Source organism: Dermacentor albipictus, chromosome 6, assembly GCF_038994185.2.
Source record: "Dermacentor albipictus isolate Rhodes 1998 colony chromosome 6, USDA_Dalb.pri_finalv2, whole genome shotgun sequence".
Taxonomy (NCBI): domain Eukaryota; kingdom Metazoa; phylum Arthropoda; class Arachnida; order Ixodida; family Ixodidae; genus Dermacentor; species Dermacentor albipictus.
The window spans coordinates 33,920,612-33,934,558 of NC_091826.1; the positions used below are offsets into that span (position 1 = coordinate 33,920,612).

At 46.6% G+C, this 13,947-nt stretch overlaps 1 protein-coding gene across 1 annotated transcript in view; it reads left to right on the forward strand.

The window, feature by feature from the left end:
• The window catches only part of LOC139060956 (uncharacterized), a 278,066-nt gene that overhangs the window by 165,502 nt on the left and 98,617 nt on the right, over positions 1-13,947 (forward strand). The window lies entirely within an intron of this gene.

The window sequence follows — 13,947 nt, forward strand, 5'->3', positions numbered from 1 at the left end:
AACTTACGAATCAAGTTCACGACACCATCGTAATCAATTAACAGGAGCTCCATGTGAAGAAAATTCATCTTACAACTTCAGGTAGAAAAGCACAGGGAAACACATTATTCAAAAATGATTTAGAAAACACTTCATTGAGTCCACAAGAACATTCTTCTTGCGGAACAACAGCACCATCTAACTCAGTTAACAATATTGTGTTATACATTCGAAACCCTTGACAGTTTCCAAAATTTTTTTAGTATTTTCAGTCAACAGAGATGGAAGTGTGTTGTAAAGGAAAACGCGTTTAGCTTCTTTGACTGCGTTTTTAAAAAGTGAAGCAACCTGCTGATACGCACGCCAGCTATCAGTTGTGTTCCGGTCTTTTTTTTATCTTTTTAGTTTGGCGAAACAGCCGCTTCTTCCTGTTCAAGATACGTTTTAGGGATGCATTAAACCACGCTGCTCGATGGTTACACCGGACGAATCGCAGGGGTATGTATTTTAGCACAAGTTCATTAAAATTATCCTTAAAAAGCGACCAGTTCTGTTCAACGCTCAGAGCACAAAAATCCATTCGTCCATTTGTCCAAAGTCCATATGGACCATTTAGCATCGTTAAGGTTATGCCGCAATCGCTTGAATCTGGGTCTGCTGTGCCTCGCCTTTCCATTCCGCCGTCCTCGAATGGTTGCGTCCTTGTGATCAGCCTCTGATGCGTCACACTGCCTAGGAAGAACCAATCGCACCCACCGGTGACCTCCGGTAATCGAACCCCCGACCCTTCAGAATTTATAAGTGAGGAGCAGGACACACGAATAATTGCGCAATCGCGCTGCTTCAGTGCTTGGAAATTTGGGTGGCATGTTCCGCGTGATCCAGACACCGCCTGTCGCGTCCACTACTTCGTCTGGCGTCCCGTCTGAAGCCGCGGTTCGTTTCCTCTTTGTTTTAAAGAGAGATTCCAGGCCCGTGTGCTCGTATTTCGAATACCTACAGGATGCAACGCTGTAGAGGAAGAACATGGCATCATACTACTGCATGTTTTATTTTAATGTTGATAGAGATACTTATTTTTAAATCGCCTGTGGAGGTAGGCAAAAATCTACTTATTGCGCTGAAGTACTCGGGAGGTGTATGCATTGAACGGAAAACCAATTCGCATATACTTCACTATTAACATAAGTGAATCGAATCACTATTCAACTAATTAGTTGATCAGATATACTACGACGCACGCACTCAAGCCAGAGATTTCACCAGGCTCGCCGGCTTCTGGCGAAATTTTGAGAGAATAGCACCATCTTTGAAACCAGCGCAATCAAACTTGCGGTGAAAATGCACTGTTGGTTCACTTCCTTTAAAAAAAAAACACGAACCCCGGCCGCGGCAGCCGCATTTCGACGGGGAAGAAATGCTAAAACAAGCGTGTAGCGTGCACGCTTATGTGCACGTTCGAAAAACCCCGCTGGTCAAATTTAATCCGCAGTCCCCCACTACGGGTGCCTCACAATCATATAGTGCTTTCGGCGCGCAAAACGGCAGAATTTGAGCAAACATCAAACACACACAACAAAAAACGCCTTATACGCATTGAGGCTACAATGTTGCTGCAGCACCATCGCAGGTTGTTGCAAACTTCCGGAACACGAATCTCAAAACTGATGTCATACTAAGAAATCGGTCCTAGTGAATATAGCCGTACAATTCATCGGCTACACTTCGTAAATAGGAACTTGTGGTGTCAAGGAAGTAATCCTAAAGCTAAAAAAAATCAAAATTGTGAATTATGCGTATAATTTGTTTGATTCCTTGTGCAAAGAATTACTGCATCTGGGACTATAAGGCTAAAAGTAGAATTCTGCAACGTGTCGTAATTGATTGGTAAAGATTATCTTAACAACACAATTAAACATCCCGTATGTATCGCAAGCGTTAAGTCTCTCCCGGATCGATGTTTGCTGTGAGGCGTCTGCCGCTGCTTATGCAGATACGATATCAAAGTAGGAGATACTTCAGATAACTTACCTGCCCTTCCCTCTTATGGAACGCTTTTTCTTTTCCTCGGTATGATTTGTGTCACGTACTTCCCAAGACTGTAAGGATCATACCAACAAAACTCTATCCCTACGCAATAAATTTATTCCTTGCGAAACTGCTGGAAATATAGTGTGACGAGGGGCGAAAGTTTTTCTTTGCAAAAATATTGCCTTTTTTCTACCAGATTCCTCAAATAACGCAGCAAAACAACCACAACACTAATGTTATCGGAGGAAACGTAAATGGTGTAAGAGCCAAATCATTACTTCCAAGGGTCGATTATTAATTTATTGTTTTGTCATCAAAACATAACCAAACTGTCGGATAGTAGCCTTACCTCTGACTTGGCATTCTCAAAAACTTCGTTCCCCCAAAGCAGAACGATTGTGTTCTTTTCATTTTTTTTTATAACATGATTTATTTATTTTTACTTATAAAATAATTTACTTATGTTTATTTGCGAGCAACCTATATATAACAAAGGCGTTCTGTCTCTACTTGAGAAGCACTAGATTTGATCTTGCTGTCAATTCCAAATCTAATTCGCCGATTCATGTACATGCAAACGCAGGTATGCTCTCCATTCATTACCTATGAACCCTACATGAACTTTACTGCATGTAGTAGGGAAGGATTAATTTTACCAAGTGCTTTAGACTATTATTTAGACTAGTAACACGTTGGATTGAGTGAAAATTCTCAAAAATTCGTAAATCATGGGGCAAAGAAGTGTTATAGGCTATTATGTAAGTGTCCACCTAGTGTACATTGTTACAATAGCTTGGCGGGATTAGTGACCCTCTAGCCTCTGCCGCACCACTGCGACGCATAGCTTCGCGAAGCCAACAAATGCGACTCCCTCAGACAAACTACCGGCGCCAGCAAGGCAAGGCAGGTTTGGCGGACCGAGTATTGTTTGTTGGTTCACTGTCGCCTTCACGGACCAATGGGAGCAACACACTCCTGGAAAAGATGTGTTCTAAGGCTTTACCTCACGGAGATCAATGAGATAATTTTTGCTCGTCCTTTTCTTTCTCCTAATTATTCTAATATTAATCGACCATCGTATCTTTTCACTTTTAATTATGCATCGTCAAGTGTACGCGATATTCACTTTTACTTACGTATTGCCAAGTGTATGTAATGTTGTGGTGCGTAATATCTGAATTACTTTTATCTGTCCTTCTCCCACTTCATTGTTCCTTTCTTGTTTGTTCCGTTATAGAAAATTCTCTTGCATTGATTGATGATTGTAATTGTTATTTATATGCATTGTTCTTTGTGTACGGCTGATTGCGCTACTCACTGCCACCATGTAACACGGGGGCTAAGGGCACCTCAAGCTGCCTCATTGCAGCTTTTATCTTAGCCCCCGTCATTGTATTTAGCAATGGAAACAAATAAAGTAAGAAAGAAAGAAAGAAAGAACCCGGTAACCGCCACGGTCGTTTGACAAACGCCCCAGCTAGCTTCAGGGTCATCCCAGGAACCAAGACGCGCCAGCTAGAGTCAAGTGTGACAGACCCTGTAGACGAGGCTCCCCCCTCTTTTCTGTGTGTGTGCAGTGAACAAAGGTGCGGGTGCGAGTTCGTGATTTCTCGCCCTCAACGCGGGCTCTTCGACGACTTTGGACACTCCGACTGGACGAAGGTTGGACGGCAGTTTCCCTAGCCTAGGGATCTAGGCAGGACAGAGGGTGTTTAAGAAGACGTTTGTAGGCTCATCGGTGTGCTTCACTTCCGTCATGCTGTACTGATGGGATGTCACGTTCGCCATTCTTCATGTAGATAACTTAAATAAACCCACTGCTTGTCGTTCTCGATGAGAACATGTTCTTCACTTCAACAATGTCCTTAGTGTGGATGAGTTGGACGACGGCATGCGCCACCTACCCCTTTTTACATGACCGGTCCCAATCCTTACAACATATCCATTTCATCTGCTGCTGAAGTTTTGGTTGTCTGGGCTGGGGTACGCATCTAAATGAGATAGGCGCTCCACACTCAGTCAGCAGTTCTGCGGCAGACGAAGTGGACGGGTCCACAAAGTGGACACCTATAGAATGGACCCCACGCGCTGCCTGCTGGTGGAGACTGCAGTGGACGGGCGGAAATGAAAGAACTTGCAGTTCCTGTTGGCACGTTGTGTCTTTTCGACGTGTTGCCCAGCTATTAGGGAGCTGTTGAACCGTCGTGTGATAGCACTGGCAGAAGAAACAGGTGTATTAGTTCCAGAGAATGTCCTAACTCGCATCCCACTCGCCTGCCCCCACCGTAGGAATGGCAGACCATTGAATGCGACAGCTCTTTCGTAGAAATATCTAAGCGGGTGCCAGAAGCACACATACCATTCCATTTCCGTGAACTTCAGGAGTACTCCTGTACAGAATACTACACAGACGCTTCCAAGTCCCCTAATGGAGTTTCCTACGCAGCTATGGGACTTTCATTTTCAATATTCGGTGCACCAAATCCCCACAGAAGCATCTTTACAACGGAAGTCTACGCTATACTCTCAGCTATTCAAAACATCAGGATCACAGACCTTGCAAGGGCTATTGCGTGTACAGATTCTTTAAGTGTAGTCACAGCCATACTTAGCCCAAAAAATATAGAAACTCAATTTTTATTGCGCTGTACAGTCTGTTGCGCTCAATATATATGTCCAATGAAGTGATTTTCATATGCTGGGTACCTGGGCCGGTACTTTGTAGCGATGCCTTTTCCGATTCTATACTTTTTCAGGCTTTTCGCGCTTGGCCAGTGGTCAGAGCGACGGTCTGCCCACATTATCAACAGGATCAGGGGGCCGTGATAAGAATAGCATGGAATAAGGCATAAGGCATTGCTACAAAATAGCGGCCCTGGTCACACAGGTATAAGAGGCAACGAAGCTGCGTACGAAAGCGCTACGTCAGTAACTCTTAGCGACACAGATGGAAATATCCCCATCCTTGCCATAGAATTAAGGCCTTTTCTACTCCGTAAATTGAGGAATCATTGGCAAGGCGAGTGGAACAAGCAATGAATAACCTTCACATAAAAAAAAACTGGGTAACTGGATAAGTGGGAAAACAGCACGGTACAAGCAAGTACTTCTTTGCCGATTAAGGATAGGCCACACATACAGTACTCACTCTTATCTCTCGACTGAGGGCGATCCGGCAACTTGTAGCAAGCGCGGCAATAGTCTGACAGTGCTCCATGTTCTTATTCAGTGCTCTGCAATAGAAACAGAGAGGAAAAAGTATTTCCCTTCTGATATCACGAAAATATACATCTTCACCCGCATTTTTTCTTAGTGATGAACCGCTTTTTAACCTGCAAACCGTCTTACATTTCTTTGCCGAAGCCGACACCCTGAAAATCATTCTGCCAGGCAACTTTTAGCACATGACTAACAGCCCTGTCTCCAAGGGCTCTCTTGAAACTGTGGTGCCACTCTTATGTTTTATTGCATCACGTTTTAATGATAGCTCGTTGCCATACCCCATATCACTACCTAGTCAGCGTCATTATTTTAGCACCTATATATTCTACGCCACTTAAGAGACAGGTATTAGGCCCTTTTACAGGCATGTCACATCTACCATGAGGTATTCATTGTATACGCCATCCACAATACATCGTTAGCATTACCGCTTGTCATGGCTCTCTTTCGCCAAACGGGACTTGCGCCATAAACACCACACATCATCATCATCATAATATTCTTCTTCTTCTTCTTCTTCTTCTTCTTCTTCCTCTTCTTTTCCTTTCGACGTGTTCTCGCCGCATCAGCTTAGCTGCTTGGCTTAGAGCTGTTCTTACCGCATTTGTTCAGCGGTATGTACAATGGTTATTCCTCCGAGTCGCACTGTGCCTGAAAATCATTCGGCCAGGCAACTTTTACTGTGCCGTCTTTTGACTGCGCCAAGAACCAGCGAACTAAGAAGCTGCTCACGCAAGAGCTCTGCGATCGATGTTCAGCGAGACACAAGTTTATGTTTGTGTGCAGTACATTCCGTCGTACAAGTTTCCAGAGGCACTTGAGAACCGGCACTGCATGATAGGGGCGGTAAACAGAAAGGACTTTGTGGCCAGCAAGCTTCTACTCGGTTCTATTTCCGTATATAGACCTCGGAGATCAAGTCGTATACACAAAACTGCGTTTCGATGGGGAAGAAAGGTAAGCAGCAAGCGTTCGGTTGCGCCTGTCGAGTTCGTAACTTGTGCAGTGATTGCCTCGTTACGGGAAATAAGCAAGACTGCACGGAACTTGACGGTTTTCGTGCACTGTGTTATTCATGCGCGTGAACGAGCTACATGTGACCGCGAAAAGGCAGCGCACTACGTGAGTAGCGTGCAAAGAAACAGAGCCGCCGACGCCTCAATGCCACACTTGATCTTTCATTTATTTATTTTTTCATTTCCACAATGTGTGCGTGCCTCAACACCTATTAATTTTCCGATGCTCACACTTAGCTTCGTGACAACGACGTTCAATCGTTGCTGACAGAGCTGGTGCCCCCTTCAGTGTTGTCTTACATGAATACCCAGATCATTCCGTGTTGAATACGGACTGCGAGGGACTAAAGAATGAAGCGTCCGTAACTCCTTGCACACCCGAAATAAGATGTAAAGCATTTAATTCGTGCATACCGCGCTGACCCACTATAGTTGGTTATGTGGCCGAGTGTGTCCGCTGTCAGTGCAGAACGCTGCTCATCCTTGCTTCAAGCGTGTCGAAGCTTTACGTAAACACCCAAGAGTTAGAGCTTTCCCTACGACTGCGTGCTAAACTTCAAAAACAAGTTTGTTTTACTCATATCGATCGCGGTGTGCTAAGACCTGTGGACGATCGAGACGACAAAGTCGTTTACAAATGCAGCACAATTTATGACGCAAGCGCGGGGCACAAATATGCAAAAACATGCAAAAAAAAATACTATAGCGCACTGGATATCCTCTAGTACCTTTTCATACAGCGCTTCAAGCCACAAAAAAAAAAAGCTTGTGTAGATATACAGATATCGCAGAAAGAAAGCTAGGCTAAGTGGACAACTTTCCAACTGCTGCGAAGAAGACGACGCTATAGTTCTGTAGAATAAACACTGTGCCGCTGGTCCTTCTCGCAAAGTTATCTCCGCAGTATATTTCCGTGACCTGAAATGTCATCGCTTTAAAGGGGCCCTGAACCACCCCTCGGGCTTGGTGAAATAACATAGTCTGCGGGTAGCATACGCTGTTGTGAACATCTCAGCCAAGTTCTGCTGTTGTACGCGGTCCGTGGAGCTCGCAAGCGGAGCGCGAAGTCACCTTTCTCTCAAACGCTCTCGTTTCGAAAACCCCATCATCCTCGCCCTTTTCTGTGTGCTCGATCTCGTCATAAAGCACACCCCAATACGTGGCTGCTATTGGTGGCGGCGCTCGGCTACACCGCGGCCGCCGCGAGGTGCCGCCACGAGTCCAGTGGCTAAGCGCATAGACCTTCCTGGGAAACTCCATGGCTAAGCGCACTGCGGCTCCATGAGGATAGCCGCGTTTGGTTCACGTTTTAGCGTGGCATAGGCACCGAATCGGAAACTTGAACTGCGCACCACGGTGGCATCACCGACGTAGCGTCTTCGACGTAGGAAGGGGAGCACAGCTGCGGCCGTGTTTGAGTGCCGAGGACTACGCTTCTGCTGAACGCATTGAAATACTTTTTGCGGCAAAGTGGTTCTGAAGTAGCCTTTCTTCACTTCAAATGTATTTCTCCACATCGATAAAAAGTGGTTCAGGGCCCCTTTAAGCACAACACAAGCTTGTATCTGCATCAAATTACCGACCGAACCGCCAATACACACGGTTCGCATGATCGGCATGGGTTTTTACGTCAATGCGGTATATTATTTAAAAAATCTCGTGAAACATTTTTCTGCTATATTGAGGTTATAGATTATTTATATTAGCTAGTACAGTAGGTAATGGATTAAACAGGCGCTCACTGATCGTAACTTGTCGCTGACTGACGTCGATGGTTTATCGTCGGTCTCATCTATAGTGGACAATGGAGGTGCGGCGCCTGCCACGCCACCTGGCGGCGCGCTTCGTCACTCGAGCAATGTGAGAAGCCTGGTAGCTACCAGGGCGCTGTTCCTCCTGCACAGCCGGAATGTCCTTGCGTGCTGCCTGACGACAACACATCGTGACCGTGTGTAGTAAGAACACCGACCGAGTTGTTGAAGTGCTACGCTAAAATCTTGCTATTGCTTTCAGTGCTTCACCCGTCAGGCTAAACTGCTAAACATTGTTATTCTTCTATTATAAAGATGTCTGTATTGTTTGTTTAACTACGCCATTCGTATATCTGCTTTCTCCTTTCACCGATATCACTTTGCATGTGGAAGCTTTCTTCACGACGTGCAATGTGCTAGCTGAACATGACAAATCATCCGTTTTCTCGTCGTGTCTCCGTTGTTTAGCAATTTCCAGCAGCGCGATGGCGTACACTCGGCCACAAAATATTTCGGGACACGAGAGCGACTGGCGCGCCCCTGTTGCGCGCATGCGCGTCCCTCCGTGACTGCAAGCGTGCATGTTTCCGCGCTTCCTCCGTGCTCGCCGGCGATAACCGAGAGTAGCCGAGAGGTAGCCCTGCTACGGCTGGCGCTGCGGCGGCTTCGACGGGAACGAACACGCGAATCCTGAACTAGCACGCGGCGCTGCGGACGCTTCTAACGCGATAGCGGTAAAGAGCCCTTGTCGCACGATATCCGGCATCCGATGTCGCATCGGCAAAAAGATTTTACAGCCACCAACTAACGTGATAGCGGTAAAACAGACGTTGGGGCGAGTTGGTAAGCCATTTTAAACAGAACAGCAAGGCTTGGCACCCTGACTTCGCTCAAACACAGGTGTTAAGTAAACATAGTAACCGACTAACGCGTGAAATCAACGAAGCAGCTCATATCGCCTGGTTAAAAGACGCGCGCGTCAGTTGCCCCACCTTATCGATATCGTCCAAAGAACTATCATATTTAGCGTAAGGGGGGGGGGGGTTATGGTAATTACAGTTACCTGCTTTGTTCAATACGGCATGTATGATCGACTGTGAACCTATGAATGTTTTTTTTTCTGTTCCCTTGTCGTTTGGAGCTGCTATATATTCCTCGTTCCAAGCAATAAACTTCAGTTGCAAGTCAGGGCTTGTCCGTGTCGTGTGTCCCTCCTACTCCCTAACAAAATACGCGCTGTTCTGTTTAAGAAAGCGTTAAGGAGCCCGTGTCGCAGGAAATCCGCCGTCCGGTGTCGCATCGGCGAAATGATTTTACAACCGCGTATACGCAGCTTCCATATGATGCAATGCATTGGCTGAACTAATTGAATTTCACAAGCTAAAATACGCAGGAAAATCGTAAACTACAACTTCCACACACCGACAGACACAATATACCTCGGATTGTAATTTCACTATACCAGACAAAATAATTAGTTTGCGCAAAAACTCAAACAAACCCCTTCACAAACCCAAACCGGCCGAGGCATTCACAGACCAGCCGCGGCGTCCGCCATATTGCGCGCGCCGGCGCGTTGGGCGTCTCGAGGGCCACGGAGCGGTGCGCCCGGTGTCTTCCATTAAAGGGGCACTTAAAGGTTAACATTACGTGAACGTTGACTCTTGAAATATCATCCGAGAAACCTCGAAACACTTTTTTTCTGTGCGAAGAAGAGACGTATTTTAAGAGAAAATGCATTCTGAAGCATCCGCGTACCTCTAGCGCAGTTGAAATCGCCCGCCCTCTCATCGAGGAGTAGTGACGTCATGGTCTCATGTGGTGACGTTGCAACGTCGGTGAGTAAAACGGCGCCCGCAGACGGCGCTACGGCTTTTCTACGCAAAACGTAAACGCGTGGCCATAAACAGAGCCAAGATGGAGCCGACAGCAGCGCTAAAGCGGAACTATGGTGGCTAGCGGAAGTGAAAGCGCGCGAGGATAAGCTGGCTCTCTATTTTATGACGCCAACTTCTACGCTCGTTGCAAAGGACGACCCCGACAACGACACATTGGCCCGCGATGCTGGGCTAGACTTCAGCGATGTAAGCACTAAAGAACGTGACCTGCTGCTGAGGGCTCACGCTGCCGGCGTCATTGCGTGCAACTACGGCGGCGGCCTGCTTTGAAAGGCACTCCACACGACTTCAGTAAGTCGGCGTCGAACTCGTAATATTCTGCACGAACGTGCAGCGACACACTACGTGATTTTTCCGGCTATTTTCCAGGGCGTTGTGGCAAAGGTACGGCACTTAACCACTTCGAACGGACAGGTTCACTTGCTGCCACACAGTGATAAATAACGCTGGATTCGCCGCTGCATCTGCCCTTGGCCAAGTTCTGCGGACCAATCGCGCATCCCACGATATAAGATGGACGTGGCATAATCGCTGCTTGTTCCAAATGCAAGCTTTGCGAGCCAGCAGGACCACCGCAGCACGACGCGATAACGAAACAACTAAAACTCCAAAGCGCGCGCGGCCCAAAGTCAAGCACGCAGAGTCGAGCGAAAACGAAACCTTTAGATCACCCATACAACTCAAGCGTAACGTCAATATGTTTTTTTTCTTGCAATCGAACAGAAGTAGACAAGTAGCATTTTCTTCCGTCTTTTAATCTAATGAAATGATCTTTTTAATACGAGTAGTTGAGTACTAGTGACATAAATTCTTATGAGGAGTGCCTTCGTCATCGGGCTAGTGCCAGAATGTCGCTGGGGCGTCTCAAATCGTGTCATGCATTTACCTCAATTGCTCGGTTGCTAAGGCTCTGCTCGCGATTATATTGACGCCTTAGACGTTCTAGAGCATTGCTTTATCACTTTAACCTGACTTGCTACTAACCTTTAGTGTCCCTTTAACTCCAGCTGGCGTTCCCCTCCGCCGCATCGTGAACCAAGCAAGAGGCCGTGCTTCCGCCACAAAGCTCGCCGTTCATGCACTTCTCTCTTCCTCTCCTTCAAAAGTCACTACACACACACACAAGGCACGGGTTTTCAGGTTAACATTAGGATTACATATGCTCCATTTGCCGGGAAGCGTGAAGAGCAGTCAGGGATGTTTGAATGCTATCGCATTCCACTCTTCAAGGCGCAGCTTAAGCATCCTTCGAATTTTATGTCGAGTCACGGGCGCGGACGCAACAAGTCATCTGTTTTTCTTTTTTCGCCGTTGCGCCCTTTCGTGTCCAATCTTCGTCCTTTATTTCTATTTATGAACGGGGCGTTCTCTAGCAAGAAGGCGTGGCAGAAAAGGGGCTCTGAAGATGGAGACAGCCACGACGAGAACGAAAACCTTGGGGCTTCGATCGGAGATCGTCGTTCGGCGCCTTCGTTCGGTCAACGGCGCGCGGGATTGGCCTACTCCGCGCCGACGCCGCCAGCTGCGGGGCGCGTCCACGTTTTTGGTGACGTCAACATGACGACTCGCAAAATGACGACGTCACATGACAAGGTGCAAACGAGCACGTTGTCTGCTAGGCGCCGAACCCGACGGGAGTTGGGAAGTTTGGAGCGATCATACGCTCCTTACGAAACCGGCTTCGCATGGCGGGTCTGGTGGTTTGGATTGGATCGAACCGGCGGCTGCGGCTGCAGAATAGCACGTTCGAATCCAATCCATAGTTCAATTCGAGAAAATGGCACTTGCGTTGGGAACTTAGGTTGCTGCGCTGGCGTTGCTCGAGGAGGAAGGGGAGCGGGTGCCGGTGCGAAACGCGTTTTAAGAAATGACCGAACGCGAATTCCGGCGTCGCTTTCGTTTCTCGAAACAAATAGTGCGTTGGTTGCACAGCGAAATCGACCCCATCATCGGTGCCAGCGAGCCACTGGAATGTTGTTGCTGATTCTTGAAAAGTGTGCCACTGTTGCCGTCGTTCCTTCTTTCTTTTTATGCGAAGCATATTACGAGAGCTCAACCCAGCTCCTCAGGCGCGGCGGTGTCGCCATGAAACCACGTGACACCGTGACGTCACGACAGAGGAGAAGTGGCTTTGGCTCAACTCTTGCAAGACGGGCTGGGTGGGAATCGAACCAGGGTCTCCGGAGTGTGGGACGGAGACGCTGCCACTGAGCCACGAGTACGATGCTTCAAAGCGGTACAAAAGCGCCTCTAGTGAATGCGGTGTTGCCTTAGAAACGAGCTGTTTCTAAGGCGTGCGTCTCTTGCTCAGGCGCACATTTCGTTGCCGCGCCGAACGCTGCTTTGCTCGACGCTCACCGCGTCCAATGCGGGGCGCGTACACACTAAACATTTTTACACCCTTATGGGTGTTAATAGGGGTGCTTTCGGCATTTACACCTATGCCCACACCCTTTTAGCACCCTTTTCGGCCAAAGCACCCTATCACAAGGGTGGATACCACACATAAGGTGTGACTTTGCTCAAAGAAGGGTGTTAAATCAACGCCTGAAGGGTGTTGAACGTATTGATGCATAAGTCTGAGTAACGTGTACACGACCACGCATTGAGCAATGTGTGTATGTATTGCATTTTTAATGCGAAAGCGTTTCATGGCCTTTCAGCTAGGAAAGGTGGCGTTCTCCGCAACAACAATCCATACGGGACCCTGCTCATGCCAATCTTGTCATTTCCCTTGAAAGCATTCAGAAAGCATTCAGAACCGCGCCGCCCGTTTTATTCTCTCAAATTATTCACTTCATTCTAGCGTCACGTCCATGAAAAGAACACTAGGTGAACCTGACCTTTGGTTACGTCGCAAATACTTTCGTCTCTGTCTTTTTCATAGAATATGCTAATTTAACCCTTCCCGTAAAGAAAATCTTTTCACCACACCAAGTTCTCGTCTCGCATCGACCATCAACACAAAATTGATGTGCCATTCTTCCTTTTTGCCAAGAACAGCCACTGAATGCAACCGCCTTCCCGCCTCAACAGTCTCAATTTGTGACACCACTAATTCAAGGTCGCCGTTCAAATCATCTTATGGTTTGATTTTCTATTTTTGCGCTGCATTGCAATTATTGCATATTTTCACCACTTCTTTCTGTTGTGCCTACTAGGCCTTGAATGTATATAATAAATAAATAAAATGTGAAGTCATCACCGTCTTGTATGACGTCAGTAGTGATAGAGAAGGTAGTAAATACAACAACGTTAAGTATGAGCAATTATGGGTAAATAATGTGAAATAATGTGTATAAGGGTGGAATAAATGGCATTAAGGTTTGTACAAATTATAGCACGGTGGATTACGGGAGATTAAGGTAGTATTGTGAAGAACACGTGACAATGTATGAACTAACGTATCATGGTCACGTGACAATTGCAAGTGTAGATGCGTGAAGCGATTAAGTTTTCCCATTTCTAAGTGACTGTCGATATTTCTTCAAGGATTCTGATGTTACTGGCATGACGGCCACTCCAAAAATGTATCATCCAGAAAAAGAACGCCCTTTCACTTACAATTCCATTATCATTATTTTTCGTGCTCACAGGAATATTAACATGCAATTAAACACTTCTAGAAAAACTGCAGTAGCAGAGCGAAAACACGAGAGCAACTTGCGCAATTCTGCACTAATATTTCGGTGCCCTTAATAGCCCAACAAAAAGTGGTGAAATGGAAGAAGCTGTTTGGATACATTGCTGAACAAACAGGGACGTGCTGTTGGACGAGCCTCTGCTGTACAATGGCATCAACATACAATTTGCATGGTGAATCCATAAAGAAGACTTATAGAGGCGAGATCACGTTGGAAGTTCTCAAACCCGAATTTCCACGTACCTTGCCTAATTCATTCAGAGGCTTACTAAGCTACTGATCTGCTTTCTAAGTGCATCCTCAAATACAGCTTGTAAGGCTGAGCCTATATATTAAGGGCTGGTGTCGTCAAAGCTGTAATTTCTTATCCAGAGCATACGCACTTGCAAACGCAGTCTTCAGTCTCC